The sequence below is a fragment of the Tenrec ecaudatus genome, chromosome 3, assembly GCF_050624435.1.
Source record: "Tenrec ecaudatus isolate mTenEca1 chromosome 3, mTenEca1.hap1, whole genome shotgun sequence".
In the NCBI taxonomy this organism is placed as follows: Eukaryota; Metazoa; Chordata; class Mammalia; order Afrosoricida; family Tenrecidae; genus Tenrec; species Tenrec ecaudatus.
This window is the reverse complement of record NC_134532.1, coordinates 102,357,768-102,364,734: the sequence shown is the minus strand read 5'-3', so window position 1 is coordinate 102,364,734 and position 6,967 is coordinate 102,357,768. Positions and strand designations below refer to the sequence as shown.

At 39.0% G+C, this 6,967-nt stretch overlaps 1 non-coding gene across 1 annotated transcript; it reads right to left on the bottom strand.

The window, feature by feature from the left end:
* Nucleotides 1–277: 277 nt before the first annotated feature.
* LOC142444185 (small Cajal body-specific RNA 24) lies at nt 278–406 on the bottom strand. Its single transcript, XR_012783842.1, has one exon.
* Between the last annotated feature and the right edge of the window lie 6,561 nt (nt 407–6,967).

The window sequence follows — 6,967 nt, the reverse complement described above, 5'->3', positions numbered from 1 at the left end:
TAATGGATCAGACTTATTTAATTTTCATGGAAATAGCACAATGATACTCTCAAGAAAGTACACATTTAGAATTTAAAATTAGAAAACTTTAAATAGAATTTCTCAGTTAAGTACTTTAGAAAATATTTTTCTGTAATGCACTCTTGAAAATAAATGAATGGTGTCTTGTTCATTATGTTTCGTTGGACTCAATCTGCCATTGACATTTTGACAATGAAGTGCTTAAGGGTAACAAACGTACTCTTCATTAAATTATCTACACACTCGCTCTTTCTCTTTATGTCAGGAGTACAGCAAGCCACTCTTTTGACTTCAAAGGGTGGACAGAAATGAGCTGCTGTATTTCTCTAGAACATTTACACGTGTTATCTTCACCGTGAGAAGAAACTGAAAAATTAAATGTCCCCTGTACTCTCACTCTAAAAATATCCAATGAAATACCATTTTACAATATAACTAAAATTTTATTTATTTTACTGTGTTTTTTATAAGAAAGAAACCCAATATAGCAAATATCAATTTAAGGTCTATGTTGTACTAATTACTCTGAAAAACACGATGACACCAAGAAAAAAAAAGTCCCTCAATTATCTGAATGTACAAATCATAGAAGATAAAACAACCTTTGGGCAAAGGGAGTCCTAATGGCGCTGTGGGGAAAGCCATGGAATACGAAATACACAGAGAGGGCTTCCAGGTGAGTCCTAGCTTCTCAGGAGAAAGATAGGCTATAAGATCCTGTAAAGACATATTATCAGAAACCCTATATAGAGTGTCTAATTGGGGAGCAACTGGATGGCAGTAGATTTCAGTTATGATAAACATTATAATAGAGACAAATTCCAAATACAATAGTGTAAGAAGCCGAATGTTGCACATATTATAGCAATGGTCCTCAAAGTATTAATTCAAAAGCTAGAAGAAAACTGAAAATTTCCAGCAAGTGGGGTGGGTGCAGCATATAACAAGGTACAGAATGGAGTATTGTAATTTGGTGTACTAAAATATAGCTGGAGCATTTGCGAAAAGTATGGGAGAAAAGACAGCGCTCAAGTGTTATACCAAGAAATTCGTTCTATCAGGGAATTCATTTAAAAGTGCTTAGGTACAATAGATACACAATCAAAATGTCCTTTGAGAAAGATTATTGACTGCATAGAAGAAAACAAATTGGAATGGGTAAAACAGATTACACTTAATTAAAATATCATTTCATATAAGTAAAACCATAAATAACCAGATACAGAAAGGAGAAATAAGTCAATGGTGACAAATAGATGAGTGTCAAAAATAGTTATTAATTCAGTAGATAGTGCTGGGAAACCAAGAAATCTACATTCAATAGAATGAACTTGAATCTTTCCTCGTAAGTGCTATGCAGTCAAATAAGCAACTCTATGGATGACAAACTGCCTTTCCTGCTATTTCCTCACAACAGCTGCAATGTTCAAGCCCATTGTTGCAGCAGCCATTGTGTCAATCCATCTCATTAAAGATTTTCCTCTTTTTACCCGACCCTCTAGCAAGCCAGCTGAGTGGTCCCAATGATAATATGCCAGTGCATGAGATCGGATCTCTATACCTTTACTTCTGGTTATTATTTTAAGCATATTTCTTCCAACATAGGCTGTCTTACGGCATTCTGTGCTGTTGTTTTTGTTGTTGTTAGGTGCCTTTGATTCAGCTGTGGCTCATAGCAACCTCATGCACAACAGATGGAAACACTGCATGCTCCTGCATCATCCTCACAATTGTTCCTATGCTCAAGCCCATTGATGCAATAACTGGGTCAATCCATCCCATCGAGAGCCTTCCTCTTTTTTGCTGCCCCTACACTTTAGCAAACATGATGTCCCTTTCCAGGGATTGGTCTCTTCTAACAATATGTCTGAACTCCATAAGATGAATGAAGTCTTGCCAACCTTTTCTTTAAGGAGCAGTCTGGCCTTATTTCTTCCAAAGCAGATTGGTTTATTCATTTAGAGGTTCCTGGTACTTTCAATGTTCTTCTCCAGAACCACAATTCAAATATATATATACTTCGACAATCTTCCTTATTCAATGTTCAGCATTCACTTGCATATGAAGCAATAGAGAGAACCTTGACATGGATTGGTGCACCTTAGTCCTCAAAGTAACATCCTTTGTCTTCAATACTCTAAAGAGGTTTTATGCAGCAAATTTACCAAATGTAATACATCATTTAGGCTCTTGACTGCGGCTTCCATGATAATTGATTGTGAATCCAAGAAAGACAAATCCTTGACGTCAAAATTTTCTCCATTTCTCATATCGTTAAGTATTGGTTCAGTTGTGAGGATTTTGGTCTTCCTTTCATTGAGTTGTAATCTTTACTGAAAGCGTTGATCCTTGATCTTCATCAGCAAGTATATTTAAACCTCCTCACTTTCAGCAAGCTAGGTTGTGTCATCTGCATACTTCAGGTTGTTAGTAAGCTTTCCCCCATTTTTCTTCATGCAATTCAACTTTTCTGATGATTTGCTCGCAGATAAATAGAACAAGTATGGTGAGAAGATACAACCCCCATGCACACCTTTCCTGAATTTAATCCATGCAGAATTCCCTTGTTCTGTTTACACAACTGCCTTTTGATCCCTGTGCAAGTTCTCAATGAGCACAATAAAGTGTTCTGGAATTCACATGCTTTTCAAGGTTATCCACAGTTTATTATGGCCCACACAATTGAATGCCTTTGATCACTAAATGAAACACAAATAAGTATCTTTCTGGTGTTCTCTGCTTTGGGCCAAGGTCCATCTGACATCAGCAATGATATCCATTTTTCCACATCCTCTGCTGAATTTATCTCTTCTGAAGTTGGTAGTCCGTAGTACAGTCAATAATTTTGACAACAATACACTTCAAATGCACCCTTTTTTCCCTTCCTAATTCATTATCCAGCTGTCACGTGTATGTTAAACAAGGAAGCAAGAAAACAAATAAAGAAAGCAAACTCACTGCCAACTCCCAGAGCTCCAAAGGGCCAGGTTGAACTTCCCCTGTGCATTGCCAAGTCTACACAACTTTATGGAAGTGGAAAACCCAGTTTTACTCCCTTATACTAGACATTAGTTTTGCCAGGTGCACCTTAAACCTCAAAGTAACACATTGCATAACACTTAAAATAAGTCTTATTCAGTAGATTTTTGCAATACAATACATTGATTACTTGACTGCTGCTTTTCGGGGCCTTGATTATGGAGTCAAGTAAAATGAAACCTTGAAAAGTTCAATATGTTCCCATTTACTTGAATTGTTTTTACTGGTTGATTGGTAAGGACATTTATTTTCTTTATATTGAGGGGTAATACACCTTAAAGACTGTGGTCATTGATATTCATTAGTAAGTACTATGAATACCTCTTCCTTTCAACAGCATGGATATGTCAGCTGCAAAGCTGTGAAGTGTTAAGAATCTACCATCAATCCTGATGCAACATTTTTTTAATAAATCATTTTATTAGAGGCTCATGCAGTTCTACAGCAATCCACAGATCAATTGTATCTAGCACATTTGTAGATATGGTGGAATCATCATTTTCTTTCTAATTGAGCCCTTGGTATCAGCTCCTCTTTTTCCCCTGCATATCCTACCCTCCAACCTTCATGAACCCTTGATAAATGATAAATTATTTTTATTTTCATATCTTACACCAACCATCCTATGTCTTTCTTCACCCATGTTTCTGTTGTACATCCCCATCAGGGAGGGGTGGTGTTTACATCGATCACTGTAATTGGTTCACCATTTCTCCCTCTTCTCCTCACCTTCCGCCCAGCACCATGCTATCGCTACTCCCTTTATGTTCCTGGGGAGTGTATCTATCCTAGATTCTGTGTGTCATGAGTTCCTATCTGTCCCAGTGTATATGCTCCGGTCTAGCAAGATTTGTAATGTAGAACTGCGGTCATGATAGTGGTGGGGAGGAAGCATTAAAGAACTGGAGGAATGTTGTGTGTTTCGTTGGTGCTATATTGCACCCTGGCTGACTCATCCCTTCCTTGTGACCCTTCTACGAGGGGATGACCAATAGTGTACAGGTTGGCTTTGGGTCTCCACTCTGACCCGCCTCATTCACTTCAAAATGATCATTTGTTTGGGGGTCCTCTGATGCCTGCCTGATACCTGTTCCCACTGATACCTCATGATCACACAGGCTGGTGTGCTTCTTCCATATGGACTTTGTTGCTTCTCAGCTAGATGGCTGCATGTTTATCTTCAAGCCTTTAAGATCCCAGATGCTATACCTTTTGATAGCTGGGATAATTAGCTTTTTTTCACTACATTTGCTTATACAACAATTATGACTTCAGCAATCATGTCAGGAAAGTGAGCATCACGGAATGCCAAGTTACTAGAACAAAATGCTCTTGAGTTGAGGGAGAATTTGAGGAGAGGCCCAATGTCTGTCTGTTACCTTAATACTTAATATATAAACATATGCATGTAGACCTATATCCCTATCATTATATATTAATATATTTACATATAAATATGTTATACATATAACTTGGTAAATATCGTTTGCCTCCTAGTTCTCTCCTCTATTTCGTTTTATTTTCCTCCTGTCCTACTGTCATGATCAACATTCATTTGGCTCTCTGTAATCCCTCTGGGCTACATTGCACTTGATCCAATGCCACTAGGGATTCTACGCCTCCTCACCATCAATGTTATATCTTTTGTTGATCCCTCGTCTCTGGGTTTGTTGGCTACCCCCTCCATTTCCCCTACCTCCCCCACTCCCATGTCCTCCCACATAGTGAGTCCCTTTGTTTTCTCCTTGGGATTATGAACAATCCTGCCTATTTTATATCAGTAAACATGAAAAAAAGAGCATATAAATAGTTCCAGGTTAGTCTATTAACCCTTATGAATGTTTTCCAATGAGGCCTGAGGAGGTCCAAGCCCCCCGAGTCAGAAGTCTGTTTTGGGGATTCCTTGGGGACTTTGTTGCTTAGCTCCCTTTGCTGCTCTGTTGTCCTCCGTTTGTGTTTCATATCTTCAGGTGAGGCTGGCCCTCCAGTCCTCTCTATGCAATGCCTACTGTGAGCAGTAATGTTGTCCTCAAGGCTTGTTGGTTCGACCAGGATGCCTTTCTCCCTCTCTCTCTCTCTCTTTCTCTCTCTCTCTATCTCTATCTCTCCCTCTCTCTCTCTCTCCTTCCAGTGTGGTCGAGGCAGACTATATCATCAGTGCTGTCCTATGTAGTGCAATTTTTTCTGGGGAGGGGTCAGCATAGCTGGAATTGGGACCAGTCTGGCAGTCTTCTCTGTTAGTTCCATGCTCCATGCTGGTATGTTGCCCTCAACGCAAGACAGTGGGATAAGGTCTGGTCCCTCTATCCCTTTTTTGTGGAGACATAAACAATACCCTACCCATGAATATGTTTTTGCCCTGTTACCCCACTGCCCTCATCTTTTTGTTTCTTTTCCCTTTCTTTTTAGTTGGCCGCCATATGCATTTCTGGGTTGGGTCTGATCCCCTGTCAGAATAACTTGACCTCACCCCAAGAACTTATGCATTTAGTAGCTTTCCCTTATGTCCATTTTGCTATTTAAGCTTATCTCTGTGGACTCATGTTTCAGTTGTCCTTTTGTGTTTGGCTTACTTTCTTAGCATAATTTCCTCTAACTCTTCCCATGAGATGTGTTCATCACTGCTTTTTAGGGATGTGTAGTACTCTGTGCATGTATATACCAGAATTTTTCAATCCCCTTGTCCATCAATGGAAATTTAGGTTATTTCCAACTCCTTGTGATTAAGGACAGTGCTGTGACGAACACTGGAGCGCAGATGTCCAGTCATGGTCTGTTTCTTACTTCTTCTGGTTATATCACCAGGATGGGCACGGTTTGTTTTAGATATCACCAAATCGATTTCCATAATGGCTTCACATACCTACAGAACCGCTCACAGAGGATAAGAGTTCCTATCTCATCACAACACTTGGTGCTTCCTGATTTTTTGAATTGAGCGATCTTTGAAGGTGTTAGTTGTTACCTCATAGTTGTTTTAATTTGCATTTCCCTTATGGCTAGTGATTGGTAACATTTTCTCATACCTTTATTGGGCATTCGGATTTCTGCATGTTGGAAACTTCTGTTCAGGTCTTTTGCCTACCTCCTTAATGGAATATTTGTTTTATACTTATTGTAGACTGGCAGAGTATTATAGATATCAGTAGTAAGACCTTTGTCTGGTATGTCACTGATAAAGACGTTTTTCCAGTCTGTGGGCTCTCTTATTACTCCCTTGGAGAAGTCTTTCTTTGCCCACAGATGTTTTATCGTCAGTTTATTCTGCTTGTCTATTTGTTTCCTCTGTGTTTTTGTCCTTCCCTATTTCTGATAGTCTATGAATTCCTGGCACTAAACCTCTCAGGTTTGTCCCAATTTCCTCACTGATGGCCCAGATAATTTGGATTTTTGCATGGAGGTCTGTGATCAACCTTGAGTTTATGCTTGTGCATGGAGTGATATAAGGGTCTTGCTTCATTTTTCTGCAGGTGGATATCCCTTTTTTGCTAGCACTTCTTGTTGAAGAGAGCATTTGCTTCCCATTTGCTATTTTTGGGGCCCTTTCAAAGATGACTTCTCTGTTTGGTGATAATTTCATTTCTGGATTTTCAGTTCTTTTCCATTGGTCTGAGTGTCAGCTATTATACTGGCACCACACTGTTGCTGGATAATAGGTACTAAAGTCAGGTAAAGCAAGCCCTCGGACTTTGCCTTCTTCACGAGGAGTTTTCTTCTAATTCAGGGCTTCTTCTCTCTCCATATGACATTTGTAATCAGTTTTTCTAATTCTTTGAAGAAAGATATTGGTATTTATATAGGAATAGAATTAAACTTATATAATGCCTTGGGTAGGACTAAAATCTTTTTTATATTAAGTCTTCTGATCCATGAGCATGGGATATTCTTCCATTGGTGGAATTCTTTT